The sequence below is a fragment of the Bufo gargarizans genome, chromosome 8, assembly GCF_014858855.1.
Source record: "Bufo gargarizans isolate SCDJY-AF-19 chromosome 8, ASM1485885v1, whole genome shotgun sequence".
Lineage (NCBI taxonomy): Eukaryota > Metazoa > Chordata > Amphibia > Anura > Bufonidae > Bufo > Bufo gargarizans.
In genome coordinates this window covers 166,086,782-166,102,734 of record NC_058087.1, presented here as the reverse complement: position 1 = coordinate 166,102,734, position 15,953 = coordinate 166,086,782, and the positions used below count along the sequence as shown (strand labels likewise).

The 15,953-nt window shown below is 43.8% G+C and overlaps 1 long non-coding RNA gene across 1 annotated transcript; it reads left to right on the top strand.

The window, feature by feature from the left end:
* Positions 1–2,379: 2,379 nt before the first annotated feature.
* Positions 2,380–3,196, top strand: LOC122944452. Its single transcript, XR_006391018.1, has 3 exons — positions 2,380–2,448; positions 2,643–2,796; positions 3,094–3,196. It is a non-coding gene; the product is annotated as an uncharacterized LOC122944452 (long non-coding RNA).
* The last annotated feature ends 12,757 nt before the right edge of the window (positions 3,197–15,953 follow it).

Sequence of the window (15,953 nt, the reverse complement as noted above, 5' to 3'; positions counted from 1 at the left end):
TAAATATACAGGAAAGAATGTTTCCTAACAATTTTTCCTCTAAAATCGATTTTATCTTTGGTTTTGTGCGTATTATTGTCAGTCTGTAAAAGTGGCGTACTACTAGGACAACATCGTTCCCAGCAGCAACCTGGGAGTCCAAGATGCATCCAGACATCCTTCCCATGCTGTTCACGAACCATTTCAGAGGTGTTTCCATTAATTTCTGACCTTTTCCTATGAACCAGACACCCTCCCCTCTTCAGAGCAGGGGGTGCCTGGTTTAATGCTTCTCCCATTGACTTCCATTGTGTTCGGGTGCTCGGTAGAGCACCTGAGCATCCTGAGGTGTTCGACCCGAACACCCGAGCACTTTGATGCTCGATCAACACTAATCTACTGTTGTTGCATAACTGCATACGTTACCCCTGTACTAAACCATCAATGTCTGCCTTAACTCTGTGCATTAAGAAGACCAATCATAAGCTTTCCTGAAAATGCTGCTGAAAGTAGTCATGGTGGCATGGGGCTTCATTTCAATTTTTTCTATGGATCCCCATGGTTGCTTGTTACGCCCCTGGTCCAGGCACAAAAAGTTTTTCCAGAATGTTGTATGTCTTTGGCATAAATATTCTGGTCCAGAAGATGAGCAGAGATCTATAATATTGCTCCATATAACTTAGAAATCTACTGTACTCAGGTCATGAGAGATATCTACAGTGTGATCTTTTGCTCCTGCTACAAAGCTAAGATGGTGCAAGTACCATTGACTTGAGTTTTCAGAAGAAAAACTTGGTTTATCCAGCTATTACACTTGAAGGGCTCTGTCATCTATCGAAATACAGCACGGAAAGAACTTCAATTCTATCAGTCGCTTCAGTTCTAAATTTAATTTCTGAGCAGTCATATGGAATAGGATGGTTATCACTTCTTGAGATGTACCATATGGCTTTCAAGTACAATGGTGTTGCCAAAGTGAGAGCTTTCAATACATGGCCACTCTTTGTTCCTATCCCATATGGTGCTGTCAGCTATGTTGCGGCTTCCGTTGTAAGATGCACTGAGCAGATACTTAATATCTGTTAATATCATCCAGGAGGGCCATATGGTGCTGTCAGAAACAATGCTACCCCCAGGGCAGACAGTACTGTTCATATCGCACTATGGGGCTATTAATATGTTAAACCAACCCTTGAATATCCTTATGCATTATAATAAATGATTACGAGGAGATGACAATACATCCCCATCGTTGTGTTCCGTCGGCGGAAAGTGCCATTCTGTTTTGTGTCATTTGTTGGAAATGTGGCAGCTGGTGAAAACTTTCTAGCACTGTAGATCTGAAGCCAGTATCTTTTAGTAAAATCAAAAATAATTTTAGTAGAGGGATATATTTTACAAAGGACCTGTCACCTATGCTGTTCTGAAATGTCTATTTTAGTTAAAAAATTTGCTTTTCGTTTCTGGGGCATCCTCTCTCATAAATGTGCTGAGTCGTTCTTCTGATGTTCCTCCAGAATATTTATCAATAAATGGGTGTTACCATTCCCCACGTCAAAGGGGTGTGTTCCTACACAGCTTAACATTGGAAGCACTGATTGGACAGTGTTAGAGTGTGCATGAACATTTCCGCCACCAACTGGTGAGTGACTTGTGTGGTGAGTTCTGGGGAATCTGCTGGGCTTGGGAGAGATGCAAGTTGGAAGAGAACCATTGTGGGTTGGGTTCTACTAGACCAAGTCATCAGCCTTGTGTTTAGATGGAGATAAGATGAGGTTTAACACTGACAAATGTAAAGTTATGCACATGGGAAGGAATAATGCAAGTCACCCGTACATACTAAATGATAAAACACTCGGTAAGGCCCCTTTCACACGGGCGATTTTTCCGTGCGGATGCGAAGCGTGAAGTGAACGCATGGCACCCGCACTGAATCCTGACCCATTCATTTCTATGGGGCTGTGCACATGAGCGGTGATTTTCACGCATCACTTGTGCGTTGAGTAAAAATCGCAGCATGCTCTATATTGTGCGTTTTTCACGCGACGCAGGCCCCATAGAAGTGAATGGGGCTGGCAGAAAAACGCAGTAAATCCGGATACCATGCGTTGCGTCGCGTTTTTCACGCTTGTAACTAAGCAACACTTCAGAATTTAAAGACAGGAAGTAGGCGTTTTTTAGCGTCTGTCTGCGTCTATCTGCGTCAGTTTGGTGTCTGAGAAGAGGGAGAAAGTTTGCTGCCAAACTTTTCCAGCCCTTGCGGAGTGAAAAAAAAATGCCCAAATCACCACACGTCATTGACGTAGAAAAGCTGATAGTCCTGGTGCAGGAGAGGCCCTGCATCTGGGATCTTCGGGCTGCCGAGTACCAGGACCGCTACAAAAAGGATGCTGCCTGGATCGGAAATTACCCAGGAACTTTTTGCCCCAATCTGGGAGAAGACACAAGGCCCAAGTAGAAGGAATTTAAGTAAGTACACAATGTATACCATGTTTGAGCCTTTCAGTACTCCCTAGTATATAGACGTAGTTATACGTTATTGTTCCTAGTATATAGACGTAGTTATACGTTATTGTTCCTAGTATATAGGCGTTAATTGACTATTTTTTATGAATAGATGTAGATATTGATACCTGTTCCTTTCATGTCTTTTGTATTACCAGTTGAGGAGGTCAAGAATCGTTGGCGGAGCTGCAGGGACCAGTTCCGCAAAGAGATGAAACATCGTGGGCGGAGCGGGTCTGGTCCCCCCAAGAAAAGGCCCTATCTTTTCAGGGAGCAGCTGATGTTCCTGCGCGATGTTATGGAGCTGCGTCCGTAAGTTCATTTTATAGTCATACTGAAATGGTCATCTGAGTAGTATTTATGGTATAGACATATAGGTTACAGATGTAGCAGGGTAATACACATGCTTTATGTGACATGTGATGCTAACTAAATGCTTATAAATGCATTATGCAATAGCTTATCGCGCCATTTTGCTTAAAGATAACATGATTATTATAGACATTCAAGTTAAAGAGTGTGTGTGTTATTCCTGCTAAATCTGTACTTATAATGTAACTAAAGTATTGAAATTTCAACATATGTTTATGCATTTTCTACTGTTTTTAGAACTGAAGACAACCTAGAGGAGGAAGCTGATGAGTCGGGCCCACACCAATCAGGTGCATGTGAGGAGGACACCACATCAGCCCAGCCTGAAAGTGGAGCTGGACCCAGCACAGTAACATCAAGGCCTCCTGCAGCATCTGGTGGCGAGTCCCCCACCTCCCCTCTGGCTCTACCCAGCAGGGCCAGACGACGGGCAATGCCTCCTGCCGAGTCTAACATCAATTTGCAAGTTCTAGATTATTTATCTAGAGCACGGCAGGAGGATCATCACGACATGTTTGCCCGTAGTCTGGCCCATTTTATGCGTCAGCTACCTCCAGAACGACTACTGCGAACCAGAACTGCATTAGAAATAGTTCTGGAGGTAGCTAATCGCCCCCAAGAGCCGACAGAAATGTTTGACGCGCTGGAAAGCCTGCGCTGTCATGGCAACATATTTAGCCCCCACCACCCCGCAGGTAGTCAGCCCTCACAGGGCCCCCAACAATTTCAAGCCCCAAAGGGATCCCTATGGCCCACCAATTGCCCCATATGTGCCACAGTTTCAGGGGGAACCCTGTTACAGTCAGCAGGGCCCATCGTCCAGCCAACCTGGCCCAAGCCAGTACTCTGGACCACCTTCCCAGACACAATTTCATGGACCCCAATATCAGGGCCCATCATCCAGCCAACCTGGCCCAAGCCAATACTCTGGGCCCCCTTCCCAGACACAATTAACTGGACCCCAATATCAGGGCCCATCATCCAGCCAACCTGGGCCTAGTCACTACTCCGGGCCTCATTCCCAGCACCAAATTTCTGCCCCTCATTATCAGGGAGCCTCGTCGCCATCAAGACGTTATGTCAATTTATAATTTATATTTGTTCCCTGTTTATTTTTTTGGAAAAGCCAGAGTATACTGGAATATAGTGTGCAATAAAACACGTTTATTTTTCAAGTTTATAATTGTTAACTTTGGTGTTTATTTGGCACAAACACACACAATACAATATAGATTTATGATTTGTGGAAAACATCATTAGCCACAAAAGATCCATACATTTTAAAGTTTTTATTCACAATCTGTAAACACACATTCATGTATTGGTTTTTTGGCCTATAATTGAAGAACTTTGGAGGGTGCGCACGGAGCTCAGGGTACAAGCCAAAAAAGAGTCCTTTGCTGGGCCTCTGCGAAAGTATAGGATGCACCCACATACGCTTCTTCCGCGGCTCCTCCTCAATCATTTCTGGCTGCTCCCCAAAACAACGGGACACCAGCCAGTGCAAAAACACATGGTCAGTTGATGACAGGGTGAAAGTGGACATCCTGCAAAGGATAATCCAATAACAAAGACACACGTCAACCACACAAAAACCACTCCACCACAAAAAAATGGAGCTGTCCAACAAAACACTGCATGCTGGGGCTATTTATATTGTCTTTGCATTACAGGTGAATCTAGTGGATGGATCAGTTTTTTTTCACACGCGTGAAAAAACACATGCCACACGCGCGTGAAACGCGACGCAATCGCATAGTCAAATTACAGCACTCGCTAGAAAAATCGCAAGCTTTTCACTGAACGCATCCTGAACGCATCCGCCCAAAAAACATGACGCCCGTGTGAAAGGGGCCTAACACTGGCATGGAAAAGGATCTAAGGCTGAGTTCACACGGGCGAGATTTCCGCGCGGGTGCAATGCAGTAGGTGAACGCATTGCACCTGCACTGAATCCTGACCCATTCATTTCAATGGGGCTGTGCACATGAGCATTTTTTTTCATGCATCACTTCTGCAATGCTTTAAAATCGCAGCATGTTCTATATTCTGCGTTTTTCACGCAGCCCTGGCCCCTATAGAAGTGAATGGGGCTGCGTTAATAACGCATTGCATCTGCAAGCAAGTGCGGATGCAATGCGTTTTTCACTGATGGTTGCTAGGAGATGATGTTTGTAAACCTTCAGTTTTTTATCACGCGCGTGAAAAAAGCATCAAAACGCATTGCACCCGCGCGGAAAAAACTGAACAACTAAACGCAATTGCAGCCAAAACTGACTGAACTTGCTTGCAAAATGGTGCGAGTTTAACTGAACGCACCCTGAACGCATCCGGACCTAATCTGTCACGCTCATGTGAACTCAGCCTAAGAATTTTAATAAACAGCAAACTAAGCTGTAAAAACCAGTGTCAGGCAGCTGCTGCCAAGGCCAATAAGAGAATGGGCTGCATCAGAAGGGGCATAGATGCCCGTGATGAGAACATAGTCCTACCACTTTACAAATCGCTAGTCAGACCACACATGGAGGACTGTGTACAGTTCTGGGCTCCTGTAAACAAGGCAGAGATAGCAGCGCTGGAGAGGGTCCAGAGGAGGAGAACTAAAGTAATAACTGGAATGGGGCAACTACAGTACCCTGAAAGATTATCAAAATTAGGGTTATTCACTTTAGAAAAAAGACGACTGAGGGGAGATCTAATATCTATGTATAAATATATCCGGGGTCAGTACAGAGATCACTCCCATCATCTATTTATCCCCAGGACTGTGACTGTGACGAGGGGACATCCTCTGCGTCTGGAGGAAAGAAGGTTTGTACACAAACATAGAAGAGGATTCTTTACGGTAAGAGCAGTGAGACTATGGAACTCTCTGCCTGAGGAGGTGGTGATGGTGAGTACAATAAAGGAATTCAGGAGGGGCCTGGATGTATTTCTGGAGGGTAATAATATTACAGGCTATTGCTACTAGAGAGGGGTCAGTGATCCAGGGAGTTATTCTGATTTCCTGATTGGAGTCGGGAAGGAATTTTTTATTCCCCTAAAGTGGAGAAAATTGGCTTCTACCTCACAGTTTTTTTTTTTGCCTTCCTCTGGATCAACTTGCAGGATGACAGGCCGAACTGAATGGACAAATGTCTTTTTTCGGCCTTATGTACTATGTTACTATCTGATGCCCTGAGACCCATAGTGTGGCCTGGTTTGTTACAAGCAGACTTTAATAGGAGGGATCTGATGGAGAAGGGGTAGGGACCAAATAGCAGTGAGCCTCCTTCTGTGTACATCCCATGAATAGTGTGGTAGAGTTAAAGTTGAACCATTGGTTAGTTGCTTCAACTGCTGAGGAGCATACTAAAGTCATCTGTGTCCATAGGTTGGTGTGAAGACAACAATAGCCTGAAGGTCCCCATGAAGGCAACAGAGATTTGGGAGAGCAAATTATAGCGGTTACATTCTAAAGACTGTTTAAGTTATGTTCTGATATATTCAAGCAATAGCATCACCTAGTTCTGCAACCATCAGGCTTCAGTGCCCAAGGTTAGTTTTAGAGCCATCAAGTGTATTGTCCCTCTGTATTGTGAAGAAAGATGTAACTTACTCTATCAACCTATACGTCACAAATGCAATACAGCCCATATGTTCTGTAGATAAAAAAGGGGCAAATCACAACAGAACCGATGAACCCAGTATAGTAATAGAGAAATGTGCAACTTCTAGGAGGGGAACACATACTTGACTTCTTCTCAAACCTCTGCCTGGAAGTAATGTCAGTGCTTTACTTTGCCGAGGTTCAAAACCTGGCAGATGTGTCAAGAAAGTTCATTTCCACTTTGACCAAAATGCAATTCTCGAAATTCAATTTTAAAGTTTAATTTTTTTGTAAAAAGAAAGAGCCCTGGAGTTCCCATGTAACAAAAGTGGTGAATCATAAACAGGATTGTGGAGTGAACGTCATGGTCTTTATGATAGCAATCTACTGACATCTGCTTCTATTGGATGTTACCATTTTTCTAATTATTTGCGAGCATTTCAAAAGGCTCCAGTTCACCAGCTTTTTCTACAACAGACGAGTACAGAAAACAAGAACAATCTGGAATTTTATTGAACAAATAATGAAATTCGCCTATAATTTAGCACTAATTAAGGTGGTGTTTTTTTCTACACACAGCTCGTCATGCTCACAAATTACAAAATACTCTAAGCAAAGGCAAAACACAGCTGCGTCAGGAAGAAAGCTGTGTTACTGGAAGGGCACATCTCTATATTCATCTGTATCTCCGTCCTCAGCAATACAGATGAATGGTGCAGCAGGGCAAGGGAGAGGCGTCTCCCTTCCCCTTTCCTCTGCTAGGCTGCAGGTCTTGTGCCTGTAGCCTAGCAGAGGCAGGTGCAGGAAGCGCGATGATGTCATTGATCCGCCTGAGACGTACAGCGTGGGACTGATGGCAGAAAGAAGAGGTATTTTATATGGGGAAGGGGGAGAGGAGCACTATGGGTGCATCTATTGGGGGAACCCTAAGAGGGTATTTTATACTGGCACATTATGGGGGGCACTATTGCGAAGGGGGAGAGGAGCACTATGGGTGCATCTATTGGCGGACACTAAGAGGGTATTTTATACTGGCACATTATGGGGGGCACTATTGCGAAGGGGGAGAGGAGCACTATGGGAGCATCAATTGGGGGCATTAAAAGGGTATTTTATATTGGCACATTATAGGGGGCTCTATGAGGGCATCTACCGGGGGTGTTTTATACTGGGACACATAATGGGGGCACTATGGGGAAGGGGGGAGAGGGGCACAATGGGGGAACTAAAAAGGGGTGTTTTATACTGGCAAATTATGGGGGACACTGAGGGCTTTTACTTGGGCACTATATAGGGGCATTTTTTACAGGTACATTATGGGGGCACTATGAGGAAGGGGCCAGAGGAGCACTATAGGGGCATTTACTGGGGGTACTATATAGAGGTATTTTATACTGGCACATTATGGGGGCACAATGGGGAATAAGGGAGAGGAGCATTATGGGGGAATTGACTTGGGGGTATTTTATACTTGCACACATTATGGGGGCACTATGGGGACATTAGCTGAACTGGGGCACTAAAAGGGGGTATTTTTTGTACTGGCACACAGAACAGGGGCATTTTTGTACTAGTGCACATTATTAGGGGACATTTTTTGCACTGATGCTCATTTTAAGGGGGCATTTTTCTACTGTCACATTATAAGGAGAATTATTACTACTGGGGGACTATGGGGAACATGATTACTGGTATGGGCGCTATTGGAGCATTATTACTTCAGGGGCACAATGGGGACATTAGTACTGTTGGGGGCACTATTACTAATACGTGCGCTCTGGCAGAGAATTATTAGTTGGGACTTTGGGAGCACTGTTACTTTGGTGGGCACCCTGGCACAGTATCAGCTTAGCACAGTTATTTTTAGGGAACATTATGTTTACATTATTGGTGTCAGGGACACTGTTTGCTGGGCGCAGTTATTTTAGGACACTGCTTTCCAATAATTATTGAAAGGCAGTATATGTGTGGTACTACTATTATCAGGGGGTTTATCTGTTTCTGCGGTATAATATTGGGTAGCACGGCGGCACACAGGGGCGTAGCTATAGGGGAAGCAGGGGAAGTGGCTGCTTTGGGGACCTGACCCAGAATTGGCGCATCCAGGAGAAGGAGGACTACAAGATTTGGTCAGGGCCCCCTTAACAGTATTACACAATGAAATTATATACAGTGACAGTGTAGACAGTGTAGAAAACGGATAGACCAGCTGCCGGGCCTGGTCTGAGAGAGCGATCTTTACTAGCCACAGGAATGGGGGCAGCATCCACGGAAGGGGTTGCGAAAAAATTACTGGGGGAGGGGGGCCCCATTCAAAAATTTGCTGTAGGCCCAGTCATTTCTAGCTACGCCACTTGCGGCACAGTATTAGAGGTGGCAGGATGAGTTGTCCAGAAGGTAGGAGGATGATGGGAAAGTAGGAAACTAAGATGTTTTTTGTCAAACTGCAGAGATGAGAGATGGCTGAAAAATCATCATGGAGGTCTGTACTGAATGGAGAAGATGAGGAAGAGAATATATCTATAAAAGGAGATGTCACTGGATGTAAGAGGTATGGGGTGCTGTATTAGCTTGTATGTTTTGTAGTGATATACATTATTTTAGGCTACTTTCACACTTGCCTAAAACTTTTCCGGCATTGAGTTCCGTCCTAGGGGCTCAATACCGGAAATAAACTGATCAGTTTTATCCTAATGTATTCTGAATGGAGAGTAATCCGTTCAGGATGCATCAGGATGTCTTCAGTTCAGTCACTGTACGGTTTTTGGAAGGAGAAAATACCGTCCAAAATTCAGGAACACTTGGCGGCATTATTTTCCAATGAAATGCATTCATGCCGGATCCGGCCCCAAGTGTTCCGGAAAAACGGATCCGGTGTTGCATGCGCAGACCATCAAAAATGTGAAAAAGGATAAATGCCGGGTCCGTTTTTCCAGATGGCAACCGGATAGACAGATCCGGTATTGCAATGCATTTGTGAGACGGATACGCATCCTGATCCGTCTACAAATGGTATCCTTTTGCATACAGATTGCCGGATCCGGCAGGAAGTTCCGGCGACGCAACTGCCTGCCGGAATCCAACAACACAAGTTTGAACGTACCCTTAGAAGGGAAGGGGTTAGGTTGAGATTTTGGTATGGGGGAGGGGGTTCTGTTTCAACTTTCACCTCAGGCAGCAGAAAGGCTAGGTACACCCCCGTATCCATCTATCTAACTATCTATTGCATAACCATCTATCTAGCTATCTAAAATAGAAAAAAAGGAGGCATCGCTCCGAATATGGTGAAATAGGTGATGGACCCACTTTATTTAACCAACGCTATTGTTTCAAGACAAAGGCCACATTGTCCTGGGCTAAATTATAGCGTGGATGGAATAAAGCGTGTCCACCACTTATTTCACCATAATTGGAGTGCTGCCTTATCTATCTATCCCATATCCATCTATCTATCTATCTATCTATCTATCTATCTATCTATCTATTTATATCTATCACAACAAAGTAATGTCATATCTTAGCAGTGTACTATTGCTGTATATGAGGAGATAATATCTATCTATCTATCTATCAGTTAATCCTCTGTATATCTTCTATCTATCTATCTATCTATCTATCTATCTATCTACAGTATGTCTATCTGTCTATCTATCTATCTATTTATCTATCTATCTATCTCTGTCTATCAGTTAATCCTCTGTATATCTATCTATCTATCTATATCATAATAAAGTAATGTCATATCTTAGCAATGTACTGTTACTCTATATGAAGGGACTACCCCTTTAAGTTAGAACAATATGCATGAGCGTCTTTAAATAATTTTATAGAGCCACAATAAAATGTAGACATCAGAGTGCTTGATATGGGAATTGCTCATTCAACATTATTACACTGGGGTTTATTAGTGTAGCGTGCAGTGTAATCTAAGGATTATTCTAAAGATGCTTTACTGTCTTAAAGTGTAATAAATGTTTTACTGTCCAGATGATTGGGATTTCTCTTCACTGCACAACTGCAATTCTTCTATAAGGAAAAGTATAATGCAATTTAATAATAATTATCTGGATGTCCTTTTTTGTTATCTTGTTATCTTTTAGCAATGCAGCTTTTTGTATATTAAATCTTAAGTTTAATAAGTTGTTTTGAAGCATTAGAAGTGGAATTTGGTCAAAATTTTGGGAAAAATTTGATTCTAAACGAAGCCGAATTTCATCACGCTTCGTGGTAAGAAAGAACTGTTCCTAAAATGGTGTCAGGGTAAGATCTCTTGCTATCATCATCACTCTTTGTATCATAAGGGCTGAGTTCCATGTTGGGCACTGGTTGATCTGGAGCCAGCCCATCTGTTTGACTACTCTCAGTGAATGTTACCTACTTTGTATATCTTTGTATATGTCTTTTATCATAGTTTAGTAAAATTTTTAGTTATGTTAAGTTTATTTTTTCCCAAACTTCTGATCCCATAATAATACAAGGCCTCATGCACATGGCAAAGCTCCAAGTTGGTAGATAAAGTAGTGGCTTGGCTGTTATCCTAAGCTATGTCTCAAGGCCTGTTTAAGAGGTCAAACAATGATTTATAGTGCAATATCCCAGTGTAATACCACTATTACCACCTCTTTGCGCCCCCTACTATCTCCTATGGTTTACCCAATGCAGTGGCATAGAGTGGGTTGCCAGAACCCGGGGCAAGCCATGCATTTTGCCCCCTCCATCCTGTGGGCACGCCCCTTTTTACAGATAATGTAGTAGATGTCACCTGCAGTCCTATGTAACACCACAGATAACAGTGATAACTCTGAGTACAGATAATGTAGTAGATGTCACCTGCAGTCCTATGTAACACTACAGATAACACAGTGATAACTCTCTGAGTACAGATAATGTAGTAGATGGGTGTGAGGCCCCAGAATGCAGAACACGCAGAGTGTGAACTAAAGTCTGGGGCCAGGATGCGGCAGGGTGGGACATATTCTCAATCCACCCCCCAACCCTACTGTGAAACAGATATGTGGATGGACATTACATACATCGCTACAAATTATACAGTAGAATACAGCACCACATGCCTCATCCATCCAGTGACATCTCCTGTGATGTAGACTTTCCTGAATGTCTTCATTCGGAGATAAGACCGCCATGACACCTTCTTTCAGCCGCGTCTCTACAAAGTTAAACAGAAAACATTTTAAAATTCCTCACTTTACTATCATCCTCCCCTCCTGGTGCCTCAACACTGTCATCCTGCTGCCCCCCAATACTATGGTAGAGCCAGACAGTTAGGAGGACCAGAGGCATACTAATATATACTAATAATACAGAGGAGCCATTATATATTATAATAGTACAAAAGGGGCTATTATATATATTAATAATACAGAGGGGGCATTATATATTATAATGATGATACAGAGGGGGCTATTATATATTATAATGATGATACAGAGGGGGCTATTATATATACTAATACAGAGGCGACCATTATATATCCTAATCCGTGTAGAGGGGGCACAGAGGAGGCAAAACCCACAGTGTAGAGGGGGCACAGAGGAGGCAAAACCCACAGTGTAGAGGGGGCACAGAGGAGGCAAAACCACTGTGTAGAGGGGGCACAGAGGAGGCAAAACCCACAGTGTTGAGGGGGCACAGACCAGACAAAACCCATCATCTGAAAGGGGGTACTAAGGAGACATAACCCACAGTGTGGAGGGCGCACAGAGGAGGCAAAACCACTGTGTGGAGGTGGCACAGAGGAGGCAAAACCCACTGTGTGGAGGGGGCACAGAGGAGGCAAAACCAACAGTGTTGAGGGGGCACAGAGCAGACAAAACCCATCATCTGAAAGAGGGTACTAAGGAGACAAAACCCAAAATATGGAGATTGCACAGAGGAGGCAAAACCAACGTGTGGAGTGGGCACAGAGGAGGCAAAACCCACAGTGTTGAGGGGGCACAGAGGAGGCAAAGCCCATCGTCTGAAGGGGGCACAGAGGAGGCAAAACCACCTCATGGAGTTAAAATACCTTGTAAGGGGATGTACTGTATGGTGAGCAATGTAACTGTGGATGACTTTATAAAAGCAGCTAGCATCTCTCACACCCCTCTTATACTCCACTACAAACTACATAAAAATACAGCCCCCAGACCCCTAACAAGAAATCACTGACCACAGCATAAGTGCCTGCACTATCCCTGCTCTGGATGCTGCTCTGCTTCTCCCTTTTCCTGCATCTGGCACAGTCTGTAAGGGGCGGGAGGAAGCAGTCACACGATCTCATGATGTCATGCCTTCAAAGAAGCCAATACATTCTAGGTTTGCCTGAAGCCTAGGAGGCAGAACAGAGGGGACGGGAGCCATAGGCTCCCTTGGCCCTCCTTGAAATGCCTGCTGCCTGGCGCCCCCTGCAATTTGGCGCCCGGGGCAACGCAACCCCCACGCTACGCCACTGACCCAATGTCATCTTATGCACTTATGTCCATATCCTGCAAAAAATGTGTATTAATTTCTATGCAACTGTTTATATGTAATGTGCCTGGTTTATCAGCAGATGGCGGCAATAATGGCAGAGCTAGTTTGTCTGGAATGGAACCTTTTTGTCCACTGCAGCCCTCTCTAGAGAGGGAGGAGTTTGTTTAGGGAAGGTCAGTCTAGAGGACCCTCTGCCAAAGGGAGGTTGTGCTGGAGGGAGCTCTGCTGGAACAAGAGAAAAGAGTAAAGAGCCTCAGAGAAGCCAGGAGGAAAGGTTCCCTGGATAAAGATAAAGATACAGACAGAGTCAGACTACAGAAAGTTAAGTACAGCAGAGAGGAAAAGTTTATATTTAATCCTGACCGCACAAGAGAGCTAAAGAGTGAAAGATGTAGCAGTGCTGAATGTGTTTGCCTGCCAAAAGTTAAGCCAAAACCTGCTGATGACCAAGATAAAGCTTGAAGATTGTTTCTGATGCAAGTTTACTTAAGTAAAGCTGCTGTTCAATTATATACAAGGTCTGAACTCAACTTATTCCATCCACACCACCATTCAACTATCCTTTTCACTGCAGTGGACGGCCACGCCTGGGGTTTCGGATATCCAGGTAGGAGTACCGTGACAAGTGCAAAGCCACACCTAAAGGGACACTATAGGAAACCCTTATAGCACTCTGGCATTTCTACACCTGGGTTCCATCACCACCTTCTACATAGGGGGACTTAGTCCCTCGCTGCTGAAATGCAACTGGCGTCACGACAAAAAACACTTTCCCTTTAAGGGACCCCTCTTGACCTTGCCAAACGCTTACTGCAATAGGATAGCTGCCTTTCCTTAGTTGGCGCTAGAGGTACAGGCTTCTTTTCTGGTTTAGAAAGAGAGCTAATTTGCATGACCTACAGTATAGGACTCCTTATGTCTACTAGGCGCTCTACACAAGAAAAAAAAAAGTACCCCCCTATAAGTCTGTAGGGTAACATACAGATCCGTCCTTTAAATGCTTCATATCAGCAATGCAGTATAGGCCCATATACTTCTTTGGGTGCAGCAATACAACTCCTTATAACTTACAACTTATGGTATGATTTATATGAGATCTTATACTGTATACTCTGACAGATAACTGACTTTTTCCAGAGAGATTCTCATTGACTATGATATATGCATCGGTATGATATTAATTTGCTGCTGCAAACAGGTAAAGCAGTCAAAAAGTAAGACGCACGTGATGATTATTCCTCCTTCGTAATGTTCACACTGCTAAAAAAAAATTTAGAAGATTTCATTCTTGAATAACTTGAGCTCATCCTCAAGGCTATTTTCACTTAAAGTGAACTAAAACTGTGACAAAACTAAAGTGTTGCTTGGATAAAGTGATAATTAACTCATTATTAGTGTTTTTCTCTCTGGCTTTAATCAGATGTACAGTCAAAGGCAATTTGGCAACGCAAAAAGTTTGCCATCAGAGAAACTTAAATGTAATACTTACTGCAAGTCTTACAATATGAGCTCAAAGGGACAATCCTGGTCGAATGGATACATGGTGTTCTGCCCACAGCAGGGCTTGAGGGAGCAGAGCTTGACACAGGGACCTAAAGAAAGAATCCACGGCTTCCTCAGACTCCAAGTATTACAAAGTGTTTCAGTTTCCAATAGTTCTTTTAACTAGAGATGAGCACATCGTTCAAAATTAGATTTGGGTTCGATTTGGGTTGATTTCAAGTGTAAATCATTTCTACCCAAATCTAAGATGCTCCAATTGGCCGGAAAATTTAAGTATGACACTCTGAGATATCCTTTCTTGACTCTCACTTTTTAACTTTTTTATTAACTTTTTTATTACCTTTTATATTAACTTTTTTATTTTTTTATTTCTAAATTTTCCCAAATCAGATCAACAACTTTTTTTTAATCAGATGTAGCTTTAACTTTTGCAGCATTCAAGTCAAATTCAATGAGTTTAAAATCTGCTTTTAACTGTCTGTTTTTCAACAAAATGGATCAGATTTTTTAACTTAAAGGGGTATTTCCATCTTCAGTTTTCATACTTACCTTCGTCCAGCGCGACGTTCACTTCCTGGATTCGGCGGTGCTTGATTGACGTCTTCTCCCGGCAAGGCCACGCTTGCGCAGAAGACTGAAGTTTTTCTCCCGATCGGGCCACGCAATGTCCTGAACGCGCACGCCGCCATGGTGACTTATTACTGGCCTGTATAGTACAGAGCCGGCGTGGGTGTTCGTGGCTCTGTACTATACTGGCCTGGAAGAAGTCATCATGGTGCATGCATGGCAGGACATTGCACGGCCCGGCCGAGAGAGAATTTTCAGTCTTCTGCGCAAGCACGGCCTGGCGGGATTCGACAGGAGAGGTGGTCGTAACCAGGGGAGACGAAAGATAACAATCAGGTAAGAGGGGACTTATTTTCTCAAAAAGGGTGGGAATTGGGTAATAAAATGTATTTAGAAAAATTATCACTGTCAAATCATTAAGAGATTTAACAGTGATCATTGTGATGGGAATACCCCTTTAAAGGGGTATTCCCACGTCAGACATTGATGAGGACATGCCATCAATGTCAGATAGGTGTGGCTACTCTGTGGCTCTTATCTCCAGAAAAGTCCTTCCTGTGACGTTAAGGATAATGCACCATGAAAGCGCCACCACCCTACTTTCACCGCTATGGAAATTCAAAAAAATGGCCAAGCACTACCTTGGCTATTTCCGGTAGACCCACAGTGGTGAATGATGAGGTGGCAGTGCATGAGCGGAGTGCTCTCCATTCACCACTATGGGACTTCTGATAACAGGAGAGCAGTGTGCTCTCCTTCACCTCAGGTGCCCAGTTCTAGAAATAGGAGTGTGTCCCAGAGGTGGGACCCACACCAATCTGACATTGATGCAATATCCTAGTGATATGCCATTAATATCTGAGATAGAGATGGCCTTGCGGTTCGCCCGGCGGTCATTTCGCGGCGAACTTTGCTCGTTCGCGGTTCGCCGTACGGTTGAACATATGGCGATGTCCGCCGGCGCCAT